Below are 16416 nucleotides of genomic sequence, written 5' to 3'. Positions count from 1 at the left end.
ACTCAGGGTCTAGTTAAAAATAAAGCAAATTTAGAATTATTTTGCAGATGGATGGAAAAAAATAAATGAATTTGAGAGATTGTAGGCACTTTTCTTTTCTTTATTGCAGGCACTACACGACCTTAAAATAATTTCTGACACTTTTAGACAGTTAAAACCTCTCAAAGGATCTGAAAAGACTTCTGGTTTTTGTAACACCAGATAATCTATTCTAGAACTAGCTCAGCAGTCCCAATTTTAATTATTTTAAAACTTAAATTTAACAGAATTATAAACCACAACATATGGTATCACATTCTATTGTTTCTAATAATATTCTTTCAGGAGACCAAATTGACAGTAACTTATTTTATTGTTTACTAACTTCTCCTACTGAAAGAAATACACAAGAATGCCAATCTCCACTACAAGCTGATGGGATCTCCATTCTTTTACTCTCATCACAAATTATAAATTTAGAAAATCAAATTTAATCTTGAGAACAATTATGCTAAGTGAAATAAGCCAGTCATATATAAAACAAACAACCTATTATTCCACTTATATGAGGCACCTAGAAAAGTCAAATTCAGGGACAGAAAGTAGGACGGTGGGTACCAGAAGCTGAGGGTGGGGGAAAATGGGGAGTTAGTGTTTAATGAGGACAGAGCTTCAGTCTGGGAAGAGAGAAGTTCTGGAAATGGATGGTGATGGCTGTACATCAATGTAAATGCACTTAATACCACTGAACTGGACACTTTAAAAAGGTTAAAATGTTAAATCTTATGTATATTTTACCACAATAAAAAAATACAAAAAAAAAAAAAAGAATTAAATGTACCCATGGCTCCAAAAAGAGCAAGCAAATCCTAAAGTAACAAAAAATTATTACAAAGAACCTAGGTGTTTTTTAGAGATGGCTAGGTGGCTCAGTTGGTTAAGCATCTGCCTTCAGCTCAAGTCATGATCCTAGGTTCCTAGGATTGAGTCCCACATCGGGCTCCTTGCTCAGAAGGGAGTCCGCTTCTCCCTCTGCTTGTGCATGCGTGCTCCCTCTTTCCCTCCCTCTCTCTCTCTCTCTCTCTGACAAATTTAAAAAAAAAAACTTAAAAAAAAAGAATCTAGGCATTTTTTATTAATAAACATCAAAACCAACCACACAGTTCTAAAGTATTCGGCTAAGTGTCTACCTGAGAAATAGCTAGGACTCATTAGATTTTTTGAAATCCCCCCAATTAAATAACTAATACAGGCCCTGTTAAAGCCAGAAGTGAAACAAAATACTTTCAGCATTGAATAAATATCCCTTAGCCACCACCATTCCCTACAATCTCTCAAATTCATTTGTTTTTTTCCATCCATCTGCAAAATAATTCTAAATTAAATATATACACCTTTTCATTCAAGTGCTTTGGTATAAGTGAAATACTTACTCACACCAAGAAGGTGAAGATGATGTGTAAGACTTTAAAAACTTTAGCCACAGCTCCATTTTTATCTTTCAGCATCCTTAAATTTTTGGTAGAATAAGAAGGATGGCAAAGAAGTATTTAATTAATTCTTCCTCACAATTTTTAACTTCACGGTCAGTTTCCATTTGAAGAACTTCCACTACTCTACTGTGAACTTTCCAATTTTTATCATTCAAGATAAGTACTTCTCCAACTAAAAATACAGCTGTCAGGTATTTGTTTCTGACATTCTTGTGTCCAAATGGATTGGGAACCCTCTTGCTACATGACATCAAACATATTTGATAAAATACAAGAATTATTCTTTTAAATGCATAGCAAAGCTCATAAGCAACTAAGAAAAGTCCTTAGAGACCAAAAAAATAAACAGGAGCACAAAGAGAGAGTGGTCAGTAGGCAAGGCTGCCAGCAATGGCCCTAGAGGCATTTGACAATCTCCCGTAACCAAGCTGCACCGTCCAATACTGTAGCCACTAGCCACATGTAGCTTTTTTTAAATTTAAATTCATTAAGACTTGGGGCGCCTGGGTGGCTCAGTTTGGTTAAGCGACTGCCTTCGGCTCAGGTCATGATCCTGGAGTCGCGGGATCGAGTGCCACATTGGGCTCCCTGCTCAGCAGGGAGTCTGCTTCTCCCTCTGACCCTCTTCCCTCTCGTGCTCTCTATCTCTCATTCTCTCTCTCTCAAATAAATAAAATCTTTAAAAAAAATAAAATAAATTCATTAAGACTATGTAAAAATTAAAATTCCATTCCTTTGTCATACTACAGACATTTCTAATGTGGCTACTGGGTTGCTGTATTAGCAGAGATGTGTAACACTTCCATTACCACAGAAAATTGTACTGGACAATGCTGAAGGGCTTTCAGTGTTGACAGTCAAGCATGGGACAAAGTCAAAGCTTCACACTGTACAAGATGGGAAGTCAGACTACAGTTAAGCACATAAAGCCTGACCCCTGAAGAACTACATCTTCAATAAAAAGAATAAACTATGGGGAAAAAAAATGTCTGCCCCAAAGAAAAGCAGAAGGAGAATTCTCTCCTGAATCTAGGTTTATTTGTGTTTGGGGAGGGGGAGAATTCACTGGAAACCTGTAACCAAAACCAATCTTCACACAGGTTTCAAGTTCAAATCCATACACTTGTATGTTATAAAAATCTCAAGCCTAGAAATCAAGCCACCCTGGTTTAACAGTGTCCTCAACAGCAAATTCTTTCTGGGAGAAAGCACTCTTAAGCCCGGTCTCACAAGCATTTCCACAGATACAGTTACAGTAAAAAGTAGCTCAAACTTTAAAAATAGGCATAAGCAAGATTCAACAGAAATAAGTAATCACAAATACATTGAAAAAGAAAGGAAAGTAATGTTTCAAAATACAACAGGAAATGGAAAATATGAGCAAAAAAGAAGGCAACAGATTTGGAAAAGAATCAGGTGAAAAACAGGATAACTAAAATTAAATCTCAACAGACAAGTTCAGCAAAGTAGGTTCTCCTAAAGAGAGAATTAATGAACTAGATGATAGATCTGATAACCTTTTTTTTTTAAGTATATTTATTTTTGGGGAGGACTCTCTATACCCAACATGGGGCTTGAATTCACAATCCGGAGATCAAGGGCCACATGGTCTCCCAACTAAGCCAGCCAGGTGCCCCTGAACCGGAAGACAGATCTAAATTATCCAGAATGCAACAAAGAAAGAAAAAATACAAAGCAAGATTAAGGGACATGAAAAACCAATTAAAACATCTAGTATGTGTATCTAACTGGAGTTTTAGAAAGAGAACATTAAGAATGAGGGAGAGAGAATCTGCAAAAAGATTATCTGAACGGATGAAAGATACTAATGTACAGACTCAAGTTCAGCAAATTCCAGAAAGTATAAATGAAAGAGAAATTGACACCTAGAGATACCATAGTGAAACTGTGAAACATCAATGACAAAGAGTTATTAAAAGCAACCAGAAACAAAAGGCAGATTGCTTACAAAGCAACAACTAGACTTACACCTGATTTATCAACTTCAACAAGAGGAGCCAGAAGACACTAGAATATCTTCAAAGTTCTAAGAGGAAGAAACTTTTTTTTTTAACATTTTTTTAAAGATTTTATTTATCTATTTGAGAGAGAGAGAATGAGAGATAGAGAGCACGAGAGGGAAGAGGGTCAGAGGGAGAAGCAGACTCCCTGCTGAGCAGGGAGCCCGATGTGGGACTCGATCCTGGGACTCCAGGATCATGACCTGAGCCGAAGGCAGTCGTTTAACCAACTGAGCCACCCAGGCGCCCCTAAGAGGAAGAAACTCTTAACTATAATTATATCCTCAACTCAGCTAAACTATCTTTTCAAGAAAAATGACAAAATAATGAAAATTTCAGACCCAAACTGAGAGAAGATAGTAAACAGATCCTCATTAAGGATGGGGGGTGGAGGGATGGGGTGGCTGGGTGACAGACACTGGGGGAGGGTATGTGCTACGGTGAGCGCTGTGAATTGTGTAAGACTGTTGAATCACAGACCTGTACCTCTGAAACAAATAATACATTATATGTTAAAAAAAAAAAAGAAGAAGAAGAAGAAGATAGCAGGAGGGGAAGAATGAAGGGGGGGAAATCGGAGGGGGAGACGAACCATAAGAGACTATGGACTCTGAAAAACAAACTGAGGGTTCTAGAGGGGAGAGGGGTGGGGGGATGGGTTAGCCTGGTGATGGGTATTAAAGAGGGCACGTACTGCATGGAGCACTGGGTGTTATATGCAAACAACGAATCATGGAACACTACATCAAAAACTAATGATGTAATGTACGGTAATTAACATAACATAATAAAAAAAAAAAAGGATGCGTCCAAAGCTACAGTCACAAAGTAGGAAAATGATGCCAAAGAGAAGGTCTGAAATCTAGGAAAGATGGGAGAGAAAAACCTGTAAACATGACTAAATGCAAACAAATCTTAGAGGTATGGGGGCGCCTGGGTGGCTCAGTCATTAAGCATCTGCCTTCACCTCAGGTCATGATCCCAGAGTCCTGGGATCGAGCCCCACATCGGGCTCCCTGCTTGGTGGGAAGCCTGCTTCTCCCTCTCCCACTCCCCCTGCTTGTGTTCCCTCTCTCACTGTGTCTGTCTCTGTCAAATAAATAATAAAAAAATCTTAAAAAAAAAATCTTAGAGGTATGATTTCTACATTAGGAGTTAGCAAGAAAAAAAAAAGGGACCTAAAGTCCTAACAACAGCATGCAATCTAGAAGGGAGGTAATAAGAATGGAAATATTCCAAGTTTTTATGCTGTATTTCAGGAGGAAGATATGGCAGACACTATCCTCTGTTCATATGTCTTCCTTCACCCATTGCTCTTGCTCTGGCTTCCCTAGGGGTGGCGTATACTCCCCCCACCTCATAGATTTGGGAGCCTGCCCATATGACATGTTGGACTGGCACTCTTCTAAGAGGAGGTTCTAAGAGCATTGCACTTGTCTGAGTTCTCTTGCTCTCCTACAATTCACCCCCGATAGCGACTGGTCCTAGAATGAGTAGACACCTAGCACATAACTGAACCCACCCCACAGCCTATAGACAAACCCAGCCAAACCCAGCAGAGACTGCCAAACCTATGAGCTAGAAATAAATGTGTGTCATTTTACACCACTGAAATGTTGCAGTGGTTTGTTACACAGCATTATTATTGCAAAAGATGACTAATACAGAGAATAAGGACATTAACTTTAAATGCAAATTAAATTTGTGAGTTTTAGTTTTACTAGAAAACTTTACTCACTAAATTTGTGAACATACACAGACACATACTGATACCATATACATAAATTTCCAAAATACATAAAATTAACAGTAAGTTGTTTAGGAACATACACACATATACTGTAACTATGCAGAAAAGCAAGAGAATGCTAGACCCTAATGTTGAGGCTGCTGGTTTCCTCAGGACAAGCAGTGGGATAGAGGAAGAGAAGCAGGAAGATGTGATCCAAGAGGGTATTGATAATGTTCTACCACTTAAGTTGAAGAGCAGATAGTATGGACACCATTATGTAACACACATTACACATAGCTTTTTGTATGAATATAGTATTTTGATATTTTAATATGAAAAAGCAAAAAATCTCCAATAAAATTCATAAGTGAAATGATTATAAATAAAAGGAACACCACACGGGGCTCCTGAGTGACTCAGTCGGTTAAGTGTCCCAGGGTCCTGGGATCGAGCCCCGATGTCGGGCTCCCTGCTCAGTGGGGAGCCTGCTTCTCCCTCTGCCCCTGCCCTGCTCATTCTCTCTCTCAAATAAATAAATTAAATATTTTTTTAAAAAAAGGTAACATAACATGTGTTCTCACCTATATAAAGGAGTTAAATGCATTTGTAATCTTTAAACTATGATTAAGAGGCAGAAAGAGTTGTAGTGACTCATTCATTCTTTAAAAGTAAAAAAGACAATACCAAGTGAGAGGCAGCTCCACTACAAATTGCAAGAGAGCTTTCATGTGCAAAGACTGATGATTATACATTATCCACACGTAAAAGCAGCAAAGAATTGTTATCATTTGGGCTGGCTGAACTCCGCTGTCTGATCACAAAAGCTGATCTCATCCTCAGAGCTGTACAATCCAAGTTCATTTTCTAGTAGAAATTCCTAGATCCTGTTTTGCAACATTGCTATGTGTTGAACTGCCATCCCAAGAAAGCTTAAGAAAATTTCCTTCATTGAAGCATTATTTGTAACAGGAAAAAAAAACTATAAACAACTTAAATGTCCAATAATAAGGGATGGACTAAATGAACTGTTGGTAATTTACATGTAATGGACTCTCATGTATCCATTTTTAAATGTCTCAAGAAAATTTAATGACAGAGTCAGTGAATGCTCAGCAATGTACTTTATGCAACTTTCTCACAGTCAGCAAGAATTATCAGAAATGATGCCTCAACCAATTTAAATTTATTTCCCAAAGAGTTATAAACAAACACTTAAATGATGTTAGGTTTTTAAATTTAAAACGGATAAATAATATACAAATTTACTATTCATTCAATAAATATTTACTGAGCAGCTATTCTGAGCCAGGCAGTGTTCTAGGCTCTGGAGACACAGCCAAGAACAAAACAAAGGTCCTATCCCTGTGAAACTTACATCTTCGTAATTCTACTACCTTTTTTAATTCAGATTCATAGTTCATTAGTTCAAATATATATGTCGAGGCACATTCCCAGGTAATGCCTTCTCATTCGGATAAAGAAGTAACTTCAGTTTATATTAAACTCATCATTCATTGACACAGAAAGTCTCCCCACTGTACTTTCCCAATTCTTGGTCATTCTATAAAAAATGCTCTTTCTGCAATTTATACTCCCTGAAACACAATGCTAAATTTGAACAGCTTTAAATACTTTTCCAGCTCAAGAGAAGTAAAGCAATCTTCTATCATTGCTAGAGAGAAAGGAGGTTTGTTCATCTAAATCAACAACGTACTTCCTGCTAATAAGATCAGAGAATGAGACGGGCAAAATGTGAAATCATTTGATTTCCCCGGTTTGTTTACACGTGTATGTTAATGAAGCATCAGATAAGAATGAGGTCTAATTTCCCCTTCTACAGGTAGAATTTGAGTTAGCTTTCCAGAAGGACTTATCAAATTCTAGTAGCTATACACTGGTAAACAGGTCAACTTCTAGGTATTTAGAAAAACAAATGTCCTGGGGTGCCTGGGTGGCTCAGTCGTTAAGCGTCTGCCTTCTGCTCAGGTCATGACCCCAGGGTCCTGGGACGGAGCCCCGCATCAGGCTCCACGCTCAGCGGGAAGCCTGCTTCTCCCTCTCCTGCTCCCCCTGCTTGTGTTCCCTATACTGCTGTATCTCTCTCTGTCAAATAAATAAATAAAATCTTTAAAAGAAAAAGAAAAACAAATGTCCTTTCCCAAACTTCCTTACTTACAGTTACAGAGGCAGAACCTTTCAAAAGCAGCTTATAATTTGTTCACATGTTGTATTTGCCTAATGCAGTTGATACATACTATCAGAACTGCACATAATGCCTGAGCTCTACAGATAAAAGCTAAAATGAAGGATACAATATATCTGATTTTCAGAGGCCTGGCATCATTTAAAAAGTCAGCTAAAAATTCCAGACTATCTCTAGTTAGATTCTAAACACAAGAATCCATCCATCCATTCAATAAATACTTACTCAGCTAGACAATATGCAAAAACTTCTCAAGGGGCTTGAGACAAAAAATCAAGACAAACCTGGTCCCAGCCATCTTGCCGCTAACCAAACACATCCAGGGCAAAAGTACTGTAAGGGAAATGGGAGTGAAGAGCTTCAGCTCATGCAAAGACCCTGTGCTGAATGAAAATGAGCCAATTTATGGGCCATAAAATGTAAATACATAAAGTTGAAGAGAAGAAAATTCATGTAGTCAATAAAATCTGGAATTCAGTAGATGTGAGCCTTGCAAGAAAATCACTCAACATATAAGAAGTCCTAGATGCAAGAGGTACAGCTCTGCCATTAATCAGCTCAGGACTTTTAGATCAAGTCACTTCATTGCTCTGAGACTCAGTTTCTTCATCTGTAAAATGAGAGCTAAAATTTTAAGCAGCTACCACTCAAGATTGTCAAGGGATCATGCATGAAAAAATGCTTTGGTAAGGGCGCCTGGGTGGCTCAGTTCGTTAAGCAACTGCCTTCAGCTCAGGTCATGATCCTGGAGTCCCGGGATCGAGTCCCACATCGGGCTCCCTGCTCAGCGGGGAGTCTGCTTCTCCCTCTGACCCTCTCTCCTCTCATGCTCGCTCTCTCACTCTCTCTCTCTCAAATAAATAAATAAAATTAAATTAAATTAGAAAATGCTTTGGTAAACCAAGTATCTTACGTATACTCGTACTGATTCAGCTTTTTTCAGGCCTTATTTTTAAAAAAATAAGTTGAAATGATATTTTTTAAGATTTTATTTATTTAGGGGCGCCTGGGTGGCTCAATCACTTTAAGCATCTTCCTCAGGCTCAGGTCATGATCCCAGAGTCCAGGGATGGAGCCCCACATCAGGCTCCCCACTCAGCAGGGAGTCTGCTTCTCCCTCTGCCCCTCCCCTCTTCGTGTGCTCACTCTCTCTCTCCCCACCCTACCACCCCCCCGTCAAATACATAAAATCTTTTTTAAAAAACCTAGGCATGCTCATAACTGCCTCAAAGAATAGACCACAGTGGAAGTAAAACTGCATTAAGCTTCAAAGCCAAGTCATCAGAGGCAATCTAGCCTCTCTCTGGCTCAAGGGCTCTCCACCCCTCTCCCCACTGCACGTGGGTGCAGGACGCTAGCCCTTGGAACACTGCCACCGAGCTGTGAGCACACTTTCTGTCATCAACCAGACATGTGAGCAAACCTTCAAATACTATTAGGCCCAGCCCTTCAAGCAGCCCTACTTGAAACCAAATGAAGCTAAGAAAAGCACTGCCCAAATTACAGTGTTGTGCAGAAAATAAATGTTGTCCCTGTTTATGTCACACTGAGTTTTGAGGCAATTTTTTAGGTGCCAGAGTAACTAGAACAAGTACAGGGCAATAAAAGAGAAACACTACTGCTACGTGCAACAACATAGCTGAATTTCATTAATACTATACAATGATGAATGAAAAAAGCCAGATCAGACACAAGACAGTGAGCATACTGTGTGATACTATTTTGACAAGAAAACCAAAAAATGCAAAACTAGTCTATGGTAATAGAAAACTGAGTAATTGTTACCTGAGGCAGGGAAGGAAGGTGGTATGGATGGGGAAGGAGTGTGACAGGGCCTTCTGGAGTGGCAAAAATGTTCTATATACTGAACAACTGGATATGATTATACACTTCATTATATTTATAAAAATTCTTCATGGCATATATTTAAGATTAGCACATATTGTTATATGTATATTATACCTTAATTTAAAAAGGGGGGCACCTGGGTGGCTCAGTCGATTAAGTGACTGCCTTCAGCTCAGGTCATGATCCCAGGACCCTGGGATCAAGCCCCACGTTGGACTCTCTGCTCAGCAGGGAGCCTGCTTCTCCCTCTCCCTCTGCCTGCCGCTCTGCCTCCTTGTACACGCTCTCTCTGTGTCAAATAAATAAATAAATAAATAAATAAAATCTTTAAAAAAAAAAAAGAGGGGTGCCTGGGTGGCTCAGTCGTTAAGCATCTGCCTTCGGCTCAGGTTATGATCCCAGGATCCTGGGATCGAGCCCTGCATCGGGCTCCCCTGCTCTGTGGGGAGCCTGCTTCTCCTTCTCCCCCACTTGTGCTCTCTAGCTCTCTCTCTGTATCTCTCCAATAAATAAATAAAATCTTTAAAAAAAAAAAAAGGGGTGGGGTAGGATGGTAATCAAAGAACTGACAAGGTAATAAGGAATTACCAGGCAGAGTCCAAGAGAACAGAGAGGAGCAGGGCACGCTGGGGTTTCTTCCCTCCTGGAAATGTTTGCCTAATCAAAAAACTGGAAGGAAGACAAAATGTCAAAGTACAAGATCCACCAAGGGAGCCATCCCCTGCTTTACAATAAGACCCCAAAAAGCTGAATCCCAGAAGAGATAACACGGAAGCACACTAAACCAGTCCTTGCATAGACTCAAAAAAAACAAACAAACAAACAAAAAACCTCAGTTTGAATAAAGGTAATCCCAAGTGCCTGGCAAAAGCAACTAGAAAAGTCTTTACCTAAATCTATAATTACTTCTAGAAATATTTTTTCAAATAGAATAAACAGTACACAATCAAAGATAAGTAGGCACACAGGGATATAAGACCGCTCGAGAAATAAAAGATCACAGAAAAAACCTATGGGATAGCTTACTCTGTTCAAAGAGATATGCGCAAAGCTTGAAAATTTTGATAGGGAATTAGAAATTATGAAAGTGGCATAGCAGTTTTTCAAAGGAACCAAACTGAAATTCTAGAGTGCAAAATACAATTAACCGAAATTAAGAACCCGGAGAATAACATTTAGAGCAGATTAGACAGAGGTAAAGACTAACTTAAGTAAACTGGAAGACAGACCACAAGAAAATATCCAGAACAGAAAAAAAAAAAAAAAAAAAAGTGGAAAATACAGAAGACAAGTGAAATACATACAGGAGTCAGTGAGCTCTGACACCATGGAACTGAAGTCCCAGAAAGAGCAAGCAAGAGAATGGGGAAGAAGCAATATTTGAAGAGATGATATCTGAGAACTATCCAAAACTGATGAAAGACATCCAGACGCAGCATCAAAAGGTATATACCCCAAGCAAAAAAGGGGAGGATTATTTGAAACCTAAAGACAAAAGAAAATCTCAAAAGTAGCCTGAGAAAGAAACAAATTACCAATAAAAAAGTGATAAACTATAACTGACTTGTCAATAGAAACAAAGCCAAATATTAGAGATTAATCTCTTTTCCAAAGGACTAATATGTATGTATGTATCCCCAGTCTAGAATTCTATACCTAGCAAAATGTATCCTTCAAGAATGCAGGTGGAATAAAAACATTCTCAAATAAAAAGTTTGAAAATTTGTCAATACAATATCTATTTTAAAGAAAATACTAAAGGGTATTCTTCAGGCAGAAGGAAAACTATTTCAGTTGGAAGGTCAGTAACACAAGAAGGAACGAAGGAAAAGAAAATGAAGTAAGTCTAACTGAATTATAAGAGTGAACAACAGAAATTCTCTAACAACAGAAATACATATTTGGGATTTAAAATATATATGCATTTTAAAACACAGTAACAACGAAATAGGTTAAAAAAAGAAGAAAGAAAATTAACTTAAATGTTTTTAAATGTTTTAAAATGTTTCATTCTCTGGAAAAAAGAGTGGAAGTCTCAATTAATACTACACTCTGATAAGCTCAGAAAACATAGAATTTCTTAGGCAAACACTTAAGGAACAGCAAATACATAATCCCAAGCTAATAAAAAGGAGGTAAATGAAATAATGATTTTTAAAAAGACAATCCAGGGGCACCTGGGTGGCTCAGTCAGTTAAGCATCTGACTCTTGATTTCGGCTCTGGTCACGATCTCAGAGTCATGAAATCGAACCCCACATCTAGCTCCACACTGACTGTGGAGCCTCCCTGGGATTCTCTCTGGCCCTCTCCCTCTGCCCGTCCCCCCCCACTTGTGCCCCATGCACTCTCCTCTCAACCTGCCCACCAACCTCTAATAGGACAATCCAAAACAAAGCTACAATGAGAAAAAAGAAACAGGTAAGACAAAGAGATTTTTAAAATTTTTAAACATTAATGTCAATAGTTACTGTATGCCAATTCATTTTTATAAGTCATAAGCAAAATACACAGATCTAGCCAATGCACATATACCTAAATTTTATAAAATTTAACCACATCTATTCAATTTTTTCCCATTGTGACTGACTTCTCAAAATCTTACTTCACCTTCTCTTTTCCTATCTTACTACAGATATGCTAACAAGCATTAAAATGTCCAAACCGAATAAAAAGAAACAGGAGCAAAAGCCCAGAGAGCCAACTAGCTTATAAATATTGCATTAATTCCATAATAAAATATTAATTTGCCACTACTGATTTATATAAAATTACTGAATTTAATATATTAAGAAACTTAAAAACAATATTCTTTCACTTATTTCATGAAAAACATTACTCTAATATTTTTTAATTCACTTGTTAATTTAGTGAAAGGAAAATTCCAGGATACAATTACAACTTTTTCTACACACACACACAAATGTCAGCAAGACACAGGTGCAACATGTACCTCTTTCAGAGAATAAATATCTATTTAGTGCCAAAACCACATAAGCAAACAAGATATGAAACTCCAGTCACTCCTGATCTTCCTATAGGCAAATGAAACTACCTGCCACTTTTATATTATATATATATATTTTTTTTTTTTTGAGGGGGGTGGATTGCTACTACCATTTTGTGAGAAGTAGATATTTTAAGTGAGGTAGCCTAAGCTCTTCCAAAGAAACAATGCTAGCAAAATTAAATCAAAATGCTATATTCATATCATATAGTATCTCTGTAAAGAAATCAAAGAATCTTAAATATTTAACACTTAATTCCTGTCTTTCAGATACAGAAACTCACAAGTGAATGGTGCCAGAGTTAAAAAAAAAAAAAAAAAAAAAGACATCAAATTGTACAGAGAGTCATTTCCAGGTCTACTGTGGCTAGGGTCAACTAAACTGACTCCCTTTCCATAATGGCTGTGGAACAAGACTGAGCCCTTCGTTCAGATGACTGGAGCATGGTGCCAAGAGCCTTCTCTACACAACGAACCGTGGTTGCTGCCAAGCCACGTGGGGAACTAACTCATGCACAAGCATCCTTATCTAACCTTCAGGCACGGTGTACACGCTCTTCCCTTATCCTCAGAGTGTCTCACCCACTGCCCTCCCCTTTTCATCTACTATCTCCTCCGTATCCTTCAGCTCTTACAAGTCACTTCCTCAGGAAAGCTTGCCCCGCTACCCCGAGTCAGGTTAGGTTCCCTAGTCATAGGTTTAATAGCTCCCTGTACTTTACTTAAAAGGACTGATGCCCCTGTGGTGGAAAACAAGGTACCTCACATGAGGTCATGAGGTACACAGAAGGCACTCGAGAAATACTTGCTGAATGAACAAATCTGAATTTATGATTCTGCCCCAAAAGAAACAAGCCTTTAAAAAGTAAGTTATTTACATGAAAAATCAAGTTATTTACATGGAAATAGCATAGACCAGTTGAGAATCCAAGTGTTTGCAACTCTCGTTCCCAAGCTCTGACCCCCATGTACTATAATGAAATGTGGCAGAAGACAGATTTCTTTCTAATTAATATTACTTTTTTATTGATTTACACTGTAAAAAGTGAGATACTTTTTAATGGAGGAAAAAAAGAGACTCTAAATACAAGTGAACTGCATCTAAATACAATATGCCTTTCAAAAATCACCCTGAAGGGACAATCTATAACTTTCTGGTAATAAACGGTCAGAATAGTGTCGATAACAATACCATTGCACTAAAACAAAACAAGAATGGTTAAAGTGAAATTGCAAACATAAACCAGAAAATGTAATCACCTGCCTCTTTCTAACTGAAGTAGCAATTCCCAAACTTTTAATGTTGTGGCAAAGTGTTCTGCCAGCTTCAGACCGCCTTAACATGCTTAGCACATTTTACCCAAAGTAATTTTGTTTTCAATTTGCCACTAACTTTAATTTACTGGCCTCTTTTTCAACCACCTTCACAGGCTACAAAACAGAACAGGAACTCGAGACAGATGTGCTCATTGTGGCCAAGACTGACCAGTACAACCCTCTGCTCGGCACTGGAGGGCCAGATTGAATCCGCCCTGCCAGGAAGTTGTCTTGGTTCCCCAAAAACGCTAAGGATGACCCGTCAATTAACAGATGGCGGCAAAGCTGACACTTCTACTTACTGGCTTGTTTAACCAGTGGCAGTTGTCCTCACTAGGAGATATTTCATGTCAAAACACTGTTATAATTGGTAATGGGCTATCCTTTTCAGAAAAAGTACACCAGGGAGTCTGACAGGCTAGCTCAAAACAGTAAGTAGGTACAAACACCAAGACTCAGGGCCCAAATTCTTAATGTTTGGCAAAAGATGCTTCTTCAAATGCCTTTGCGAGGACTCACTAATTCTTTATATAATCAGCAAAGGAATTCCTGTTAACTCAGGATACCTGTTTTCTTTTAAAAAGTTAATTTATATTTTTATTAGCATAATTTTTTTTCTTTTGTATGTTTACATATTTCAATTGCCTATGTAGAATACAATATAGGGTCAATATTCGTTTTAAGTAGAAACATAAATTATGTTTACAAACTTTATTATCAAAAATGGCAAACTCAGAAACATTTTTAATTTTAGGGTCTGACAGAGTGAGAAAAGCAAATAAACCACGGTTCATTTGAAGCTGGCTAGCTTCTTATTAAAATGACTTCACAAAAGAAAAAAGTACGCTGACTTCCCTCTAATAGAACTTCCCAGAGATTCAACATATGAGGGGATTGGCCACGAAGATCTCTAAAAAGTTCTGTTCAACTTTTCTGAGCTACAGACTTAATTCCATTTATAAATGGATTAATATAGGATTAAAATCGCTTTCTACCAGCAAGCAAAATATTTAAGATCATGTCCCCACTTCCCCCCCCCATCTGTGTCCCATTATTTCCCATGACTGGGTATTGCCCCAATTCAAACATCCTTCCCAGTCCCATAAGGGACTCATTTCACTGCTGTTAAAGTCTACTGACTAAAAATCAACTGTGGATTAAAATGCGGGGAAAGGGGCGGGGGGAGGGGGGAGGCGGAAAGAGCTTAATCCCCAATTTATAGAGACGTCTTTCAATTTATAGAAATGCGGATTCAGAGACTCCTCGAATTTCCTGGCATTAAAATACCTGCGAGCCACCATTCTCACGCATTAGATATGCCGCACCATCACACGGCTGTTAGCTCTAAACTACTTTGCAAACTTTGCAAAGGCGCACAGATTTCCAGGCTCTCCAGATCCCTCATTCACCCCATCCTCCTCTAGCCTAGTCGAACAAAGTTCCGCGGCACGAAGGCAATAATTTAAAAGAACGAAGTTTGCCTCAGTCCTGCCCACTTGGACTCCACAGGACGCAAGTGAAACTTGCAAAGGAGACACGTCTCCCGGGTACCCGAGCTTGCTCCGCCGGGGAGGGGGAGGCAGCGGGGTTCCCCCTTCCCCCGGGTCTGGCAGACCCCGGCTCCTTCCACCTACCCCCTTCACCGGCCATCAGGTCCCCCTGCGCACCGTACCCCACAGACCCTCCCCGCACGCCCCCTGCGCCCCAGCGCCCCCCACACGGCGCCCGCCAGCCTGCCAATCACTCCCGCAGAGCCCCACGATCGAGGTTCCAGGGGGCACCAGGACGGCCCCGCACACGTTTCCGGAGCCTGACCCTCGAGGGCTGAGGCAGGGAGCCGCAGCTCCGTCCACCTCCCCGGGGCCGGGAATGGCGGCGTCCGGCTCCCCAGGGCCAACCCCAGTCCCTGCCCGGAGGAAACCCCGGAGACCGCCGCCGCCGACCGGCCCCCTGCGGTGGGAGATGAGGAAATGAAGTTACCTCCGGCCGGTCCCGTCGGCGGAGGCTGTGGGAGGGGGCAGAGCGGGGAGTCGGGGCAGCCGAGCAGGTCCCGGCGCGGCGGCGGCTACCGCAGTGCCCTCCGCCCCATTGTTTCCCTTCCAAAAGGATCCCGGCGAAGCCGAGCCCGGGAACCAGGAAGTTCCCCGGCGCGACACCTCCTGCCGCCGCTATGGAAACGGCCCCCGCCTCCCAGGGCGGCTCGCCCGGGACCCCGCCTCCGCGCCGCCGGCCCCGCCCGCCTCACGGGCCGCCGCCAACCGTCGCCGCTGCGGCCGCGGCCGCCGCCATCTTGGCGCGGCCGGGCGGCCTTTTCCCGGCGGCACGTGCGCGCCGCTCCCGCGTTCGCGCTGTCCACGGGGGCGCGCTTCCAGGGCTGCGGGATGAGGGCGCAGCTCCCCGAGATCCTGGGGGAGAGGCGGCGCCTCTGACTCTCGGCGGCCGAGGGAAGGAGGACCCGCTCCGCCCTGCAGACCCTGAACCTGAAGCGGGGCTTCGAGGCACCGCGCGGAAACGACCCACTTAAGCTGTCCAATTGAAAAGGTCAAGGGAGGGTGAGATCACGGGTCAGGTCCAGGGAGTAGTGGGCGAGAGCATGATCTCTGCAGCCAGATTGCCGCGTTTCCCATTTCTGGCCCATCTTACTAGCTGTCAGAACTTGGACACTAATTTTCTCTTTGCCTTGGTTTCTTCATCTGTTAAGTGACATAATAATAGTACTTTCCTCACAAGGTTATCACCTGGAACAAGCAAGTGCGGGGTAGCTACTAGGTGCAAAATGATCATTCCTTCGATAAAATGGTTATTGCTTCTTAAAGA

The 16416-nt window shown here is 40.7% G+C and overlaps 1 protein-coding gene across 1 annotated transcript in view; it reads right to left on the bottom strand.

The window, feature by feature from the left end:
* USP6NL (USP6 N-terminal like) overlaps positions 1 to 15756 on the bottom strand; it is a 170903-nt gene extending 155147 nt beyond the window's left edge. Inside the window, exon 1 of the mRNA XM_028114713.1 lies at positions 15580 to 15756. The gene's annotated coding sequence lies outside the window, so the exon portion shown is untranslated. The remainder of the gene's footprint in view (positions 1 to 15579) is intronic.
* Positions 15757 to 16416: the final 660 nt, after the last annotated feature.

Source organism: Eumetopias jubatus, unplaced genomic scaffold (assembly GCF_037043125.1).
Source record: "Eumetopias jubatus isolate StellerSeaLion01/CBP00866 unplaced genomic scaffold, mEumJub1_p1.0 scaffold_8, whole genome shotgun sequence".
NCBI lineage: Eukaryota > Metazoa > Chordata > Mammalia > Carnivora > Otariidae > Eumetopias > Eumetopias jubatus.
This window is presented reverse-complemented; position numbering and strand designations above follow the sequence as displayed.